Source organism: Macaca thibetana, chromosome X (assembly GCF_024542745.1).
Source record: "Macaca thibetana thibetana isolate TM-01 chromosome X, ASM2454274v1, whole genome shotgun sequence".
Taxonomy (NCBI): domain Eukaryota; kingdom Metazoa; phylum Chordata; class Mammalia; order Primates; family Cercopithecidae; genus Macaca; species Macaca thibetana.
In genome coordinates, this window is record NC_065598.1 from 19621914 (window position 1) to 19639555 (window position 17642).

At 43.8% G+C, this 17642-nt stretch overlaps 1 protein-coding gene across 3 annotated transcripts in view; it reads right to left on the reverse strand.

Moving 5' to 3' along the window:
- Nucleotides 1–11160, reverse strand: part of BCLAF3 (BCLAF1 and THRAP3 family member 3) — a 75531-nt gene extending 64371 nt beyond the window's left edge. For 2 of the 3 annotated variants that reach the window (XM_050775117.1, XM_050775114.1), the window contains exon 1: nt 11022–11160. The gene's annotated coding sequence lies outside the window, so the exon portion shown is untranslated. Of the gene's footprint in view, nt 1–8063; nt 8694–11021 lie in introns of those variants that run through there. The other variant, XM_050775113.1, reaches the window with a different exon arrangement.
- Between the last annotated feature and the right edge of the window lie 6482 nt (nt 11161–17642).

Here is a 17642-nt window from a genome sequence, read left to right on the forward strand (position 1 = left end):
GAGAAAGAGGAGTGGGGAGAAGGAAAGAAAGGGTCAGAGAGAAAGTAGTAAAAATAGCAAATACGTATAGAAAAAAACTAATATTTATTCATGTAATTGCAGTCCCTGAAGAAGAAAAACCAAACAATAGAACTGAACTAGTATTTAAAACTATAATTCACTCAGAATGCAAGAAAACATTCCAGAAATTTAAAAATACCTAAAATACCTGAATCTACACATTTAAGGGCTCACCAGGTACCTAGGAAAATTAATCTAGAACAAATAAGTCTGAAATACAGCCTAGTCAAAACTATTTGATTTCAAACATAAAGATAAAATTCTCAAGACTTCCAGGCAAAAAGAATAAATAACTTACAAGTTCAAAAGAACTGGATCAGTATCAGATTATGAGATTTTTCAAAAACAAAATACAAGGCAAGGTGAGAAACAGAGCAGCACTAAAAAATAAAACTCAATGAAAGTAATGTGAGCCAAGGATTTTACATCAGTTAAGATGTTCCTTAAACATTAAGGCAACAAGAAAAACAGTTTTCAACTTACAAGGGTATAGGGAATTCTGCACTCACTAACCCTTCCTGAGGAATATACTGGAGGATAAGCTTTATTCAATTAAATGGGGGAAATGTCAGCAAAAGGACTGATGGTGAGCATTTAAAAATGTGTAAATGTACATATAAGACACTAAAAGAAAGATAAGGATGAAGGTGGAAGATTAGTGTAAAATTGCTACACAATGGCCAGGCACAGTGGCTCACACTTGTAATCCCAGCACTTTGGGAGGCTGAGGTGGGCAGATCACCTGAGATCAGGAGTTGGAGACCAGCCTGGCCAACATGGTGAAACCCCATCTCTACTAAAAATACAAAAAATTAGAAGGCGTGGTGTTGCACACCTGTAGTCCCAGCTACTCGGGAGGCTGAGGCAGAAGAATCACTTGAACCTGGGAGGCAGAAGTTGCAGTGAGCCAAGACTGCACCACTGCACTCCAGCCTGGGTGACAGAGTAAGACTCCGTCTCAAAAAAAAAAAAAAAAAAAATTGCTACACATTGTGACAGAGTTAAAAAAAGAAACTACAACTAGAAAATGGGAGAAGAAGAGAAAGCAAGAGAGAATGGTAGAAGCAGTTCCACTGCTATGTACACTATAGGTGAGTTTAAGGGATACTGGCAGGAAAAAAAACAGATACACCAGATATTAAGAGGTTAAACAAATCAACACAGGGTGCTAAGACAACTGGATATCCACAAGCAAAAGGTTAAAGCTTGGCCCTACCTCACACCATATACAAAAATTAACTCAAAATGGATTAAGGACCTAAATGTAAGTGCTAAATCTACAAAACTTAGAAAAAAACATAAAAATAATCTGTGTGGTCTTGGATCAGGAAATGATTTTTAAGTTAGGACATCAAAAACAAAGCAACATTATTTCCAATTGCTGCTACAAAAAAAATCAAAACAAAACAAAAAACAAAGCAACAAAAGAAAAAATAGATAAAACTGGGCACCATCAAAATAACAAGTGTTTCAGGGATGTAGAAATATTGGAACCCTCATACATTCCTGGTAGAAACGTAAAATAGAGAAGCTACTTGGAAAAGTTTGGCAGTTCCCCCACAAGTTAAACATAGAGTTACTATATGACTCAACTATTCCACTCCTAGATAGGTACCCAGGAGAAATGAAAACATGTCTACACAAAACTTGTACACAAATATCCATAGGAACATTTTTCATAATAGCCAAAAGGTGGAAACAACCCAAATGTGCAAGATGAATGAATGAATATAATGTAGTATTAATATACCCATACAATGGAATATGTATCATTTGACCATAAAAGGGAATTAAGTACCAATACATGCTACAACATTGACAAACCTGGAAAACATTATGCTAAGCGAAAGAAGCCAGTCACAAAAGACCACTATTATATGATTCCCTTTATGTGAAATGTCCAGAATAAGCTAATCCATAGAAACAAAAAGTAGACTAGTGGTTGCCTGGGTGGCAGAAGGGGTTGGGGGGATGAGAAATGATGGCTAATGGGCACAGAGTTTCTTTTTGGGATGAAGACAATGTTCTAAAATTAGACTGTGGTGATGGTTGCACACTCTACGAATATACTGAAAAACACTGAATTGTACACTTTAAATGGGTAAATTGTGTTATGTTAATTCTATCTCAACAAAGCTGTTACAGAAAAAAAAATCAACTGACAGAGATTCCACACTAAATGTGAATTCAGCATTTACAAATGCAAAGAATAAAAATTCCCCAGGAAAGCCTTTGCAACAAAGAAGCCTCAGGCTGGGCGTGGTGGCTCATGCCTGTAATCCTAACACTTTGGCAGGCAGATCGCTTGAGCCCAGAAGTTAGAGACCAGCCTGGGCAACACAGTGAAACCTCCTCTCTCCAACAACAACAAACAAACAGACAAACAAACAAAAAGCCACACTCCCATCACAGAAACGCACCAAGTCAGAGCCCACAGAAAAAGAGCACAATCAGTAGAATAGTGAGAAGGGGAAGGTAGACCTGAAGAGACCATCATGGATTATTATTCTGGCCACGGTGGGTAGCTGTTATCTGTTATTGCCAGTTCTTCAGTAAGGAGGAGCACGAAGTAGATACAGAATTCCACAGTTGCCTATCATTATCTTACTTTGATCACATAGATGCAATTTCACACACACACGCACGCATGCACACATACACGCATGCACACATGCACAGATAAATAAGCAAACAAAGGAGTGAGGGCATTTTAAAAGGTGTAAGTACAAAGGTAAATGATTAGAACAAAAATGCAAACCTTCCTAAATAACCCCCCCCCACACACCCTAAGTTTTGTAATAAAAGAGCAAAATATCTACTTCTCATAGAGAAATGGCAAAGATAACAAATACACATAATTATAAAATATTATGATGGATTTGAGGTCAAATTTTTCAGTCCTAACAATAAATGTGGGCGGGTTTAATCCACCTATTACAATAAAAATTTTCAATTTGACTAACAAAAGAAACCTCAACGACTTTTACAACACAAAAGACACATCTAAACCAAGGTGATTCCCTTTTTTTTTTCTTTTTTGAGACAGAGGCTCTCTCTGTTGCCCTGCAGCAGCACGATCTCTGCTCACTGCAACCTCCACCTCCGAGTTCAAGCAATTCCCGTGCTTGAACTGGTTCTACAGGTGTGCACCACCATGCCCAGCTAAATTTTTTTGTATTTTTGGTGGAGACAGGGTTTCACCATGTTGGCCAAGCTGATCTCGAACTCCTGACCTCAGGTGATCCGCCTGCCTTGGCCTCCTGAAGTGCTGGGATTACAGGCGTGAGCCACAACACCCAGCCTCAAAGTGATTCTGAACGGTTAAAAATAAAAGGTTAGGCCAGGCATGGTGGCTCACGCCTATAGCCCCAGCACTTTGGGAGGCCAAGGCAGGCGGGCAGATCACCGGAAGTCAGGAGTTCAAGACCAGCTTGGCCAACAAGGCAAAACCCCGTCTCTACTAAAAATACAAAAAAATTAGCTGGGCATGGTGGCTCATACCTGTAATCCCAGCACTTTGGGAGGTCAAGGTGGGTGGATCACTTGAGGTCAGAAGACCAGCCTGGCAAACATGGCAAAACCCTGTCTCCACTAAAAATATTAAAAAATGTAGCTGGACACGGCGGCACGCACCTACAGTCCCAGCTACTCGGGAGGCTGAGGCAGGAGAATCACTTGAATCCAGGAGGCGGAGCTTAAGTAAGCCAAGATCACGCCACTGCACTCCAGCCTGGGCGACAGAGTGAGACCCGGTCTCTAAATAAATAAGTAAATATATAAATGGCTGGAAAAAGTACATGAGGCAAATGGAAATAAAAAGAGAGTAGGTCGCCAGGCAAGGTGGCTCATGCTTGTAATCCCAGCACTTTGGGAGGCCGAGGCGGGTGTATAGCGGAGTCAGGAAATCGAGACCATCCTGGCTAGCACGGTGAGACCCAGTCTCTACTAAAAATACGAAAAAAAAAAAAAAAGCAAAATTAGCCAGGCATAGTAGTGGGCGTCTGTAGTCCCAGCTACTCGATAGGCTGAGGCAGGAGAATCACTCGAACCCGGGAGGCAGAAGTTGCAGTGAGCCAAGATCGCCCCACTGTACTCCAGCCTGGGCAACGGTGTGAGACTCCATCACAAAAAAAAAAAAAAAAAAAGACTGGGGATGGCAATCCTGGTCTCAGGCAAAGCAGAATCCATGTCCTAAAGCATTAGCTGTGACACAAAAAGATATTTTTTAATCCTAAAAGCCTTACCCCACAATGAAGATATAACATATAAATATATGTATTTATATAAACATAATACAGCAATCACCTTCATGAGACAAAAACTATAAGAGATGTGAGAAGACACTGGAAACACACTAATAATAGGAGACTGTAATACACCATTCTTTGTACAAGACAGATTAGGTGAACCAAAAATAAGGAGACCTAAGATCTAAACAACATACTCAATAGAGTAACTCTTAGGGTTGTTTATCAAACTCTACACTCTGATACTAATGAATACAGTTTCTTCTCAACTGCTCACACCACATTCATCAAAATAATCATATATTAGGTCACGAAGAAAAAATATTTCCCCTTCAATAAAGTGGAAATATCACAAACAATATGTCTGATTATAATGCAATAAAACTAGAATTTATGAACAAAAATTTAAAAAACAGAAAGGCTTTTCCATCTAGAAATTTAATAGCCTACTATTAAGCAACTCCTGGGTATTCTAGAACTAAAATTATACTTTTTTTTTTTTTTTGAGACAGAGTTTCACTCTTGTTGCCCAGGCTGGAGTGCAATGGCACAATCCCAGCTCACTGCAACCTCCGCCTCCCAGGTTCAAGTGATTCTCCTGCCTCAGCCTCCTAAGTAGCTGGGATTATAGGCATGAGCCAACATGCCCAGCTAATTTTGTATTTTTTTAGTAGAGACAGGGTTTCTCCATGTTGGTCAGGCTGGTCTTAAACTCCCGACCTCAGGTGATCTGCCCACATTGGCCTCCCAAGGTGCTGGGATTACAGGCGTGAGCCCAGCCAAAATTATACATTTTTAAAGAAATAATGACACTGAAAACACTACATATCAGAATCTTTTTTATTTTATTTACTTCTTTATTTTTTTTAAGGCTAGTCAAGTGAAGTAGCGGGAATGAAGAAGGAACAAAGAAATCTGTAACTGGTTGTCATCAATTAGTTGTAAATACCACTGCATTCGAACCAGCCTACAAATCCAATTTTATAGCATGCATTTAAAGCAGTAATCAGAGGAAAATTCATTGCACTAAACACACTTATCAGTAAAAATGAAAGAATAAAAATAAATTTTATTCCAAGGTCAAAAAACACTTAAAAATAGGCTTGGCACAGTGGGCTTACACCTGTAATCCCACCGCTTTGGGAGGCTAAGGTGGGAGGATCTCTTGATGCCAAGAGTTTGAGACTAGCCTGGGAAACATAATAAGACCCTGTCTCTACAAAAAAATAATTTAAAAAAAAATAGTTAGGCATGGTAGCACATGCCTGTAGTCCTAGCTTCTCGGGAGGCTGAGGCAGAGGGATTGCTAAAGCCCAGGAATCCAAGACTACAGTGAGCTATGATCGACCACTGCACCCCAGCCAGGGTGACAGAGTGAGACCCTGCCTCAAAAAATATATAAATAAATAAACTTAAAAAATAACAAAATAAACCAAAAGAAAGGACATGGAAGGAAATAATAAAGATGAAAGTAGCCCACGCACAGTGGCTCATGCCTGTAATGCCAGCACTTTGGGAGACCGAGGCAGGAGGATTATTTGAGGCCAGGAGTTCAAGGCCAGCCTGGGCAACAGAGGGAGACCTTGTCTCTACAAAAAAAAAAAAAAATCAAAATTAGCCAAGCGTGGTGGTGTACCACTGTAGTCCCAGCTACTTGGGAGGCTGAGGTGGGAGGATTGCTTGAGCCCAGGAGGTAGAGGCTACAGTGAGCTGAGACAATGCCACTAACTGCACGTCAGCCTGAGTGACAGAGTGAGACCCTGTGTCAGGAAAAAACAAACAAAAAAAGATGAAAGTAGAAGAAAAGAATGAGGGAAAAAATAGAAAAATAGATGTAATTACTAATTCAAAATTCTGTATTTTTGAAAAAAATAACAAAATAAAATAGATAAACCATTAGATAACTTAAGGAAAAAAGGGAAAAAGCACAAAAACACAAAATGAGAAAGGGCATGGAGGAAATAAGACGAAAACATTTAAAAATAATAAAGGATGTCTTTGTAGACCTCTACCAAATAAATTTGAAAACCCAGATGAAAGGGATAATTTGCTAGAAAAGCACAGATCACTAAAATTTTATCCATTAGAGTTAGAAAGTTTAAATAGACCAATTTCCACAGAAAAAAAAATTGAGAAAGTTATAAAGGAAATATCACATGAAAAAGCGTCAGGCCCAGATGGTTTCACAGGGAATTCCACCAAATCTTCAAACACGAGATAGCCTCAATGCTCTATAAATTATTCCAGAGACAGCACAAGAAGGATCAAGCCTGCAGGAAAATCAACCTTTGGAGGAAGATGAACCAGCAAAGGAGAAGCTGAGAAGGAACTTCCCGGGAAGAAGAAGGGAACCTTGGAATACAGAATCTCAGAAACAAAAGAAGGACGTTTCCAAAAGGGGGACTTTCATGGTAAATACTGCAGAGAGATCAAATAAAATAATGAAAATTGTTGACATATGTCTTGAGGGCTGAGTGGAAGGTCAGGAAACTGAGAAAGCCAATTATTAACAACTCTTTCAAACAGTCCAGCTGGGAAGGGAAGGGGAGGAGAGAAACGAGGTAGCGGCAGGGTGATTAGAGGTCTAGGAATGAGGTTTTAAAATGGGAGAAACTTGAGTCAGTTTCTTTTTTTTTCTTTTTCTTGAGTCCAGGTCTCGCTCCGTAACCCAGGCTGGTGTGCAGTAGTGCAATCATAGCTCACTGCAGCCTTGAACTCCTGGGCTCAAGTGATCCTCTCACTTATGCATACCCCATACCCAGCTAATTTTTAAAACATTTTTTTGTAGAGACAGGGTCTTGCTATGTTGCCAGGGCTGGTCTCAAACTCCCGGCCTCAGGTGATCCTCCCAGTTCAGCCTCCCAAAATGCTGGGAGTATAAGTATGAATCACCATGCCCAGCCAGTACATTTATTCTTAGTAAGGAGAGACTATTTGCCTGGCATTAGGGATGTAAAGTAGAATGACAGTCATAGCAGAGACGAGTCCAAGTCCAATTAGTTCAATGTTTCCTTTGATTCCTTAATATTAACTCCAAATAATGTGGTAAATTTTTCCCAATATTCCATATTTACATATTACCTTCTTCATTGGTCCAAACTGAATTTCTTTATTTAGAGACAAAGTCTTGCTCTGTAACCCAGGCTGGAGTGCAGGGGCAAGATCTCAACTCACTGCAACCTCCGCCTCCTGGGTTCAAGCAATTCTCATGCCTCAGCCTCCCGAGTAGCTGGGATTACAGGCATGTGCCACCACGTCCGGCTACTTTTTGTATTTTTAGCAGAGACAGGGTTTCACCATGTTGGCCAGGCTGGTTTCAAACTCCTGACCTCAGGTGATCCGCCCGCCTTGGCATCCCAAAGTGCTGGGATTACAGGCATGAGTCACTGCACCCCGCACTCAAACTGAATTTTTATCAGTGGTCACATTCTATGTTACTTTATCAAACACGACTAAGTACCAGTGACTGCTAGGGGGTAGAAATACAAAGTTAGAAGAGACCTAGTTCTTTTCCTGGGGAAGTGAAGTCTCTAGTGAGTAAGAATGATGACATGAGTGCCAGCAGTTCCTGGTTTACTAAGTGTTACACACGTACTATGTCATGTAATCCTCACAACAAACACATGAGGAAGCTGGAATTACCTGCATTTCATGAGTGAATAAAGCCAGCCTCAAAAAAGTTAACTGATCTGCTCCAGGTGGAGGACCTGAAAGTAGAACGCAGGTTCTTGCACTATAATACTAACACTTCCTCACCTTGCAACTCCTACCGTCAGAAAGATGACCCTGTGGAGACTGGCCGGTCACTTGCTCAGGTGCTTGGTCAGCAGAATTGGGCTTTAGCATACTTGAGAATAGTTGACATCAGGCATCACATCTAAAATTGCCATCTAAATTTGGAAAGCAGCTTTTATGCCCTCTGCTGCCCGGATAATGTAGCCTGCAGGGCACAAAGACCATGTTTTATTTATCATGAGCCCAAGTACTGTGTTTTATTTAGCATTATACCTGTCCCTCTCCGCTTTATATAGTGCTTTTAAATATTTGCTCCTTCAACATTTGTGCAGATTCATTCACTCACCTAATTTCAGAACCCTGATAAAGTTTTGAATATAATCTAGGGCAGCAGTTAAAAGAAAAACAACAACAAAAAAAACCTTCAAATTTAAGGAATGTAAGAGTATAGGGGCAAAGGGTATTACAGAATAGCCTTTTGAATTAAGGTATTTACTTTAAAAAATGTATGAACCTCAAGATGCTTCTGTGCTCTGAAATTTTTACCAGATGGTAATAACATGGCTGGGTGCAGTGGCTCATGCCTGTAACCCCAGCACTTTGCAAGGCCAAGGCAGGAGAATGGCTTGAGCTCAGGAGTTTGAGACCAGCCTAGGCAACATAGTGAGACACTGTCTCTATTTAAAAATAAAAAATTAAAAATAATTTTTTAAAATACCAACAAGACAAAGTTTGTCTAAATGTACTTTCCAGAAATGTCTCATTTGACCCTTAAAACTATCCTTAAGAAAGGTAAGGCAAATGTATTATAACCCCTAGTGCATCGTTGCGGGAAGAGTACCTTAGAAAAGTTCAGTGACTTGTTCAAGATAATCAGATATACTGGATTTCAAGGGCATCCTAACTTTAAATCTCTTGTTTGCTCTATTAAGCCTTTGCTTCACCTAGATAACCTTTCTTTACCAAAATAGTAAAGGTGCAATAAAAGATGAGAAGCTGAAGTGCTATCAACAAATAAGAAAAAAGTGATGACTAGAGAGGGGTACTTGTACTTGGTTGAAGAGTACAAGTATGGCTCAAAAGTATTCCTACATAAATCCCTTTAAATGTTGCCTTTTGCTAGGGTGTGGGTAAGGACACTCACAGATTGTTGGTAGGAGTGTAAAACAGCATATCCTTTCCAGAGGGAACTTGAGCAATTCACATTGAAAAAAAAAAAAAAACCCTTATGTGCATACTCTGCCCAACAATTCTATCATCTAGGAATGTACACTTAGAAAGTAATCATGGGCCAGGCGCGGTGGCTCACACCTGTAATCCCAGCACTTTGGGAGGCCGAGGCAGGCAGATCGCCAGAGGTCAGGAGTTCGAGACCAGCCTGGCAAATATGGTGAAACCCCGTCTCTACTAAACATACAAAAATTAGCCGGGCATGGTGGCACATGCCTGTAGTCCCAGCTACTCAGGAGGCTGAGGCAGGAGAATCGCTTGAACCTAGGAGGTGGAGGTTGCAGTGAGCTGAGATCGCGCCACTGCACTCCAGCCTGGGCAACAGAGTGAGACTCGAAAGTAATCATAGATATGCAGACTTTACATTTACCCAACAATGTATTTTAATAGAGAAGAACTGAGAATGACCAATGAAATAAATTACAATATTACAGCCATGTAATGCCATGCTATCTTAGTCAGAAAAAGATAATTACAAAAGAGAATTCACTTTAGAAAAACCCATGTCTTAAGCTCTGCATAGAAAAAGACTGGAGGTGTATAACCACACTCACAATGGTTACTTGGAATGGTGAAACCATATTCACCACGGTTATTTGGAATTTGGAATAGTGAAACAATGTACCTTCATTGTGATTCCTATCTTAGAAATGTGTATAAATGGCTAAAGGTTCCTATATATTAAAATGTTTTTAATAAGACGTTTTAAAGGTTTCTTGGGGGTGACTGAAACAGCTGTGATTTCAAAATAAAATTTTAGTAGCCATTTAAAACAACATTAAAAATAAAACATTGCTATACCATTACCATTAAAATACCAACGAAAAATAAAGCCCTCGTTATGAATCCACAGCAAAACCTTTTCTTTTCAAATTCTTGTCTGTCGTTCCGACCTGTTCACATTCAGAAAAATGCTAAAAAGACTGCTTGGCCAGGAGCCTAAAGCGGCCTTCCTGATTTCTACCTACAGTTTGTAATTTGTTACAGGAAAAAAAAAAAAAAAAAGGCAATCACCTAATAGGCAGTTCGAAAAGCACCCGGGTAGGAAAATATTTACGGGGTAGGTTTCTCTCCCATTTCTTTCCCTCGAGACCTACCAACAGGACAGTCCTGACAGTGACTGGCCCAGTTTCCCAATACAACCTAGAGAAGCACAGGAGATGCGCCAATTTTCAGTAGACGTTTCTAAAACGACAAGTTTTACTTTACAATGCAGGATAATGAGCAGCCTTCACTACTCATTCTCGACGTTGACAGAGAAAGATGCCGCTGCGCGGCAGGAGCGTCTCACCAGGACAAAGCGGGGTGCGGGGGGGTCCTCGGCTCAGGCCCCGCAGGCGACGCGTCCAGGGCCGCCTCGAGAACAAGGGCACCGTCCCCGGACACCGCCTTCCCGGCCCCCACCCTTTTGACAGATGCAGGGAACCGCGGGGACCGCAACCTGCCCGACGACGGCAGAGGATCAGGGTCGCGGCAGCAGGTGCCCGGGTCGCCGCGCCTGTCGAGGGACCTCAGGGGCGCCGGGCAGCTGTCCCCTGGAAACCGGAGACGGGTCGCCTCGCCCGAGGGAAGGCGCTGACCGAATGACCTACGGGGCGCAGAGGAGTTGTCCCCAGGGAACCCGAGTCGGACCGCCGCATCCTCCCCGCTGCCCCATCCGCCACCCCGAGAACCGCCCCTCCTGGGTGGCGGACACGCCCTCCCTGCGGGCCCAGGCCTCGTCGCCCCGCCCCCCCCAGAGCCGCTCACCCGGCCGGGAAGTCCCCGCCGCTGCCGCCACCGCCGCCGCCGCCGCCGCCGGCCCCTCGGGCCTCGCCCCTCACTCTGCCGCCGCCTCCCACAGCAGCGGCACCCCAACCGCCTCTGCCGGGTCGTGGGACCCGGAACCACTTCCTTCCGGAACCGCCTCGCCCCGCCCCCGCCCTGGCCCCGCCCACTATTCGCGGCCTCGCGCTGAGCCCGTTCTCCAGCCGACCCCTATCCTCTACTCTCCCGGCGAGGGTGCCCCGCCCGGGCTTCTCGGGCCAGAGCGCTGCGCCCCCTGCCGGCCGTTCCCACCGCTGCCGCTCTGTCCAGGGCGCCTGCGCCCTCTGCCACCCGCCTGCCGGGTCCGGCTAGAGCGCCTGCGCCCTCTGCCGCCCTCCTGCCGGAAAGGAGGGGACTTAATGGGCGTTCCAGGTCCAGGGATCCTGGGGGTTAAGGCCCAAGGATTGGAGGTCACCCCTCAGTCACGGACAGAACTTGATCCCGTGAGCCTTCTAGCTTTGTGCAGATCTCTAACCATTCACCTACCCTCTATCCATTTCCCACGCCTCAAATTAAGCATATTCCCGGAAAACAAAGCCTCCCCGCTGAACTTCCCAAATGGTCTGATGGTACCAGCATCTATCCATCATCCAACTCAAAGGATTGCCTCATCTCTGTCTACTCGCTTGGTTTCTCCCCTCCCGCAGTCCATGCACCAGCCTCAAAGATAGTGTGACTTCTTCACTCTTGAAGCTTTCTGCTTGACACTGATATTCTTTCTTCCCCTTGTGAAATAGCTCTTTCAGGCTCTATGCCATCTGGTAGTAACACCGTTTGCCCTCCCTTGTCACTGTCACCTACTGACTGCCTGGCATTAGTTTTCCTCTCCATCTGATTTACTGCCATCTTCCCAATGAATCCAACATCCACAACCCAGCCTGGTTTCCTTCAGTTCCTCAACGCGGATGACCATTACTTCTACTTTGTTCACCCACAGTCTAGAAAATCTAGACATTCATCACTTGATACTGCTCCATCTCTAAAACCTTACATGTTGAAATCCCACTACCCAACTTAAACCCGTGGCCTTTGACTACAACCACTTTTTAATTTTTACTTATTTATTTATTTATTTTGAGACAGAATCTCTGTCGCCTAGGCTGGAGTGCAGTGGTGTGATCTCGGCTCACTGCAACCTCTGCCTCCCGGGTTCAAGTGATTCTCCTGCCTCAGCCTCCTGAGTAGCTGGGATTACAGGCTGTGCCACCATGTCCAGCTAATTTGTGTGTGTGTGTGTGTGTGTGTGTTTTTAGTAGAGACAGGGTTTCCCCATGTTGGCCAGGCTAGTCTTGAACTCCTGACCTCAGGTGATCATCCTGCCTCAGTCTCCCAGGGTGCTGAGATTACAGGCATGAGCCACCACGCACGGCCTATTTATTTATTTAGAGATGGAGTCTGACTCTTGTCGCCCAGGCTAGAGTGCAGTGGTGCGATCTTGGCTCACTGCAACCTCTGCCTCCCGGGTTCAAGTGATCCTCCTGCCTCAGCCTCCCGAGTAGCTGGGATTAGAGGTGTGCACCACCATGCCCGGCTAATTTTTGTATTTTTAGTAGAGATGGGATTTCGCCATGTTGGCCAGGCTGGTCTCGAACTCCTGACCTCAAGTGATCCGCCTGTCTCAGCCTCCCAAAGTGCTGGGATGACAGGCATGAGGCATGAGCCACTGCGCCCAGCCTTTTTTTTTTCTTTTTTAAGAGTCAGGGTCTCACTTGGTCGTGGGCCTGGCTGGAGTGCAGTGGCATAATCATAGCGCACTGTAACCTCAAACTCCTGAGCTCAAGTGATACTCCTGCCTCAGCCTCCCGAGTAGCTTGTGCAACAGACGTGCACCACCATGCCCAGCTAATTAAAAAAAAAAAAAAAATTTTTTTTTGTAAAGATGGTTTCGCTATGTTGCCCAGGCTGTTCTGGAACTTCTAGGCTCAAGCGATCCTGCTGCCTCGGCCTCCCTAAGTGTTGGGATTACAGGCATGAGCCACTGTGCCCAGCCTTCAACCACTCTTGTAAGCAGAGCCCCCTGCCTTGCCCTTTGACTTGTCCTAACATTAAACTACCACTTAAAACTCCAGTCTGCATTTTCCATTCCTACATCTGCATTTCCAAACACTGCTTGGGTGGGGAGAAAGCCACACAACTATCAAAGAATGATGTCACTACAAATGTATGGATGCCCACCACAGTGGAGAGCCTGGTCCTCTTAGTAATCATTTTATATGACCATTTTATGTGATCTCTCTTTTTTCCAATAATTGCTGTTACAAATCCTTTTACCACTCTTTTTAAGCCTTTTATCAATGATCATTTTCCTTTCTTCATATATGACTTTGCTTTCTGTTTGGCAGAGAACATTCTTTCGAACAGCATACAAACTTTTTCATTATCTATTCCCTAGCCTCTCTTCCCCTTGTGCACAATGCTCTGGTCATACTGAAGTTTTTGCAATTTAAGAATAAATAATGCTTTTTCTTTCTGGTTAAGAGGTGTGAGTCCTTTTTTACCTGCATATATATGGCTTCAATTCAGAAACGTTTTCTTCCATTCTATCTTCAAGAATTGTTTCTGCTCCATTAGCTCTAATCTCTCTTTTAGGAAGAGCAATCAGCTGTATTAGTTCTCTGTTTTTATTATTATTATTATTATTATTATTATTATTATTGGTTGAGATGGAATCTCTCTCTTGTCGCCCAGGCTGGAGTGCAGTGGTGCGATCGTGGCTCACTGCAACCTCCGCCTCCCGGGTTCAAGCAATTCTCCTGCCTCAGCCACCTGAGTAGCTGGGATTACAGGCCCCCGCCACCATGCCCGGCTACTTTTTGTATTTTTAGTGGAAACGAGCTTTCACCATTTGGGCCAGGCTGGTATCGAACTCGTGACCTCAAGTGATCTACCTGCTCTGACCTCCCAAAGTGTTGGGATTACAAGCATGAGCCACCACACTGGCCTCTTTTATCATTTTCGTCTTTCATCCATTTCCAGCATTTCCAGTAGACCTCAAGTTTGCTTTATTGATACTGATACAGCTTTCTAAAGCATTATTTCTGTCTCTATTTTGACTCAAACTTTATTACTGAGATTTTTGTTTCTTTGTATTCTCCCCCGCCCGGTTCTCTGTTGTTACTCTAGTAATCTCTGTCTCACCCTTTCATTTCCTTATGAATTTCTGTTCTGATTTTATAGAAAGCCTATCATATTTCAAAAGGATGCTAAACTGGTTGTGAAATTTTTCTTTCAGATTCTGCAGATAATCCTTTTCAAAAGTATGCTCCTTTGGGACAGGTGCGGTGGCTCATGCCTGTAATCCCAGCACTTTGGGAGGTCAAGGCGGGCGGATCACTTGAAGTCAGGAGTTCGAGACCAGCCTGGCCAACATGGGGAAACCCCCATCTCTACTAAAAGTACAAAAATTAGCCGGGCGTGGTGGCACATGTCTGTAGTCCCAGCTACTCAGGAGGCTGAGGCAGGAGAATCGCTTGAACCTGGGAGGTGGAGGTTGCAGTCAGCCAAGATTGCACCACTGCACTCCAGCCTAAGTGACAGAGCCACGCTACGTCTCAAAAAAAAATTAAAAAAGAAATGTGCTAGAAATGTGCTCTTTTTTCTCTTCCATTCCCATGGTTTCTGTGTCTTCATTATATATAAATATAAATATACATACACACAAACTTATTTTTATAAATAAAAAACATATACGCACATATATACATACATATACATATATGCACACAGATATATATGTATGTGTGTATATATATTTGTGTATGTGTATATATATGTGTGTATATGTGTGTGTGTGTGTGTGTGTATATATATATATTTCTTTTGACTCCTCTTTGAACAAGGTGGTCTTTTTCCAGACTCACCATTGTCAACAGACAGCACAAGTAGATGGTCCTCGGCCTTATATGCTGTCTACTCGTGTGGAAAGAGAGGTTAAACAGTTTGCACATAGTCCTTGGTGTCTATATGAATAGCATACATGCACATGTACGCAGAGCAAGCCTAAGAGAAATGGAGTATCATCTCCCTTCCCTTCCCTCCCCTTCCCTCTCCTCCCCTCCCCACCTCTCCCCTCCCCTCCCCACCTCTCCCCTCCCCTCCCCCCCCACCTCTCCCCTCCCCTCCCCACCTCTCCCCTCCCCTCCCCACCTCTCCCCTCCCCTCCCCTCCCCACCTCTCCCCTCCCCTCCCCACCTCTCCCCTCCCCTCCCCTCTCCCCTCCCCCCCTCCCCTCCCCTCCCCTCCCCTCCCCTCCCCTTTCCTTCCCTTCGGGTTTCACGCGAAGCCAAATCTGCTGCAGAATGCCAACTCTGCTTCAAACAAGTAGTCTGTATTGGTAAGAATAAGCTGTGTTACAATAACAATCCCCAAACCTCAGTGGCTTAGAACAGCACATGTTTATTTCTCATTTACATTTCACATCCATCGTGGGGCAACTTTGAGTCTTCTGTCTGGGATCCAGACTGAAGGAATAGCCCCTGCCGGAGACCTTACCACTGTCATATCAGAAGAAAACAAGCAAGGGTGGGACCATACACTACACAGTGAAGCTCCTGCTTCAAGCCACCAAATCAAACTCTAGGGCCGGGCGCGGTGGCTCACTGTAATCCAAGCACTTTGGAAGGCTGAGGTGGGTGGATCTTCTAAGGTCAGGAGTTCAAGACCAGCCTGGCCAACATGGGGAAACCCTGTCTCTATTACAAACACAAAAATTAGCTGGGCATGGTGGTGCACACCTGTAATCCTGGCTACTTGGGAGGCTGAGGCAGGAGAATTGCTTGAACCTGGTGGGGCAGAGGTTGCAGTGAGCCGAGATCGCACCACTACACTCCAGCCTGGGCAACAGAGTGAGACTCCAAAAAAAAAAAAAAGAAAGAAAGAAATAAGGAAGGAAGGAAGGAAGGAAGGAAAAGAAAGAAAGAAAGAAAGAAAGAAAGAAAGAAAGAAAGAAAGAAAGAAAGAAAGAAGAAACTCTAGAGTGGGGCACAGCAAACTACATTTCAGCAAGTCTCCAGGTGACTCTGACGCACCCTCAAACTTGAGAACCACTGCTGCATCGCTTGTACTCCCTGCAAACCAGAACATGGGCATAGAGGTTTGCTGTAATTCAGGGTAGTTTTAAAATCCTTAAACCTGAGAAAAATATAAACAGTTTTTAAAGGAGTAATTCAGGCTGCAATGCAGACTTAGACAAAGTACATAGTGCCATCGTCATTTTTTGGAGAGCATCAGCTTCTGGGGAGACCTATGAGCTGCCTTGGCACGTTCTCGTGCCACCCTTCTGTGTGGCTTTCTTTTTCAAATGCTGTTGTGAGAAAAAGAAAATTGTGAAGTAGTAGGACAAATAGCTTTCTCAACCCTTGAAAACACTGTTGTCCAGATTGCCCCTAGTTTGTATGGTGATGGTGTCACTTCAGTATCTCCATTAGTGGTTAGAACCCAGGACTGGCAGAACCAGGTGCTTTTTCCCTTGCCCTAACGATCTGACTTTGGTTGTGTGGCTTAATGCTATTAATGAAATTTAACGTATAATGCTTAGCTGGCCCTGTTCCCTCCTCCTTGTCTTCCATCCCATGATATAGGCATTTTTTGTGGACACTGTCCTTTCTTTACCTTTGCTTTTTAAATGGCTTTGTCAACAGCAGAATGCAGACAGAAATGATTTATATTGTTTGGATGAAAATGTTTTTAGACAGGCTTATGCTGCAGGTTTCTTTTTGCTCATTCTAGTCACTGCCTGTATGACTGTTTTCCTACTGAGATGGAGGACAAATTCCTAAACGAAATTTGGTAATTGCTACCAGTCAGTCCTCTGGTCCTATAAATTATTTCTGATGAACTCTTTTGTAATGTAATATGTATAGTGGCTTGGCCCTGGTTCTGAAAGTCATACAATATTTGTGGTTTTAAAACAATGTCTTATAACTCAGCAGTTATTTTGAACCATTTTGAGATAGTCTACCTACATTAATGCAAGGCAAAAAGGAGGAGTTTGAGACCAGCCCGCACAACATGGCAAAACACCGTCTCTACAAAAAAAAAAAAAAAAAAAAAAAAATTAGCCAGGCATGGTGTAGGAACCTGTTGTCCCAGCTACTTGGGAGGCTGAGATGGGAGAATCACCTGAGCCTAGGAGGCAGAACTTGTAGTGATCTGAGATTGCACCACTGCACTCTAGCCTGGGCAACAGAGCAAGACCCTGTCTCAAAGAAATAAACAAATAAGAGCAGCTTGGCCAACACGGTGAAACCCTGTCTGTACTAAAAACACAAAAATTAGCCGAGTGTGGTGGCGCACATCTGTAATCCTAGCTACTCTGGAGGCTGAGGCAGGAGAATAGCTTGAACCCGGGAGGGTGAGGTTACAGTGAGCTGAGATTATGCCACTGCACTCCAGCATGGGCGACAGAGTGAGGCTCTGTCTCCAAAAAAAAGAAAAGAAAAGAAAAGGAAGAGAGGAGAGGAGAGGAGAGGAGGGAGGAAGGAAGGAAGGAAGGAAGGAAGGAAGGGAAGGAAGGAAGGAAGGAAGGAAGGAAGGAAGGAAAGAAAGAAGGAAGGAAAGGAAGGA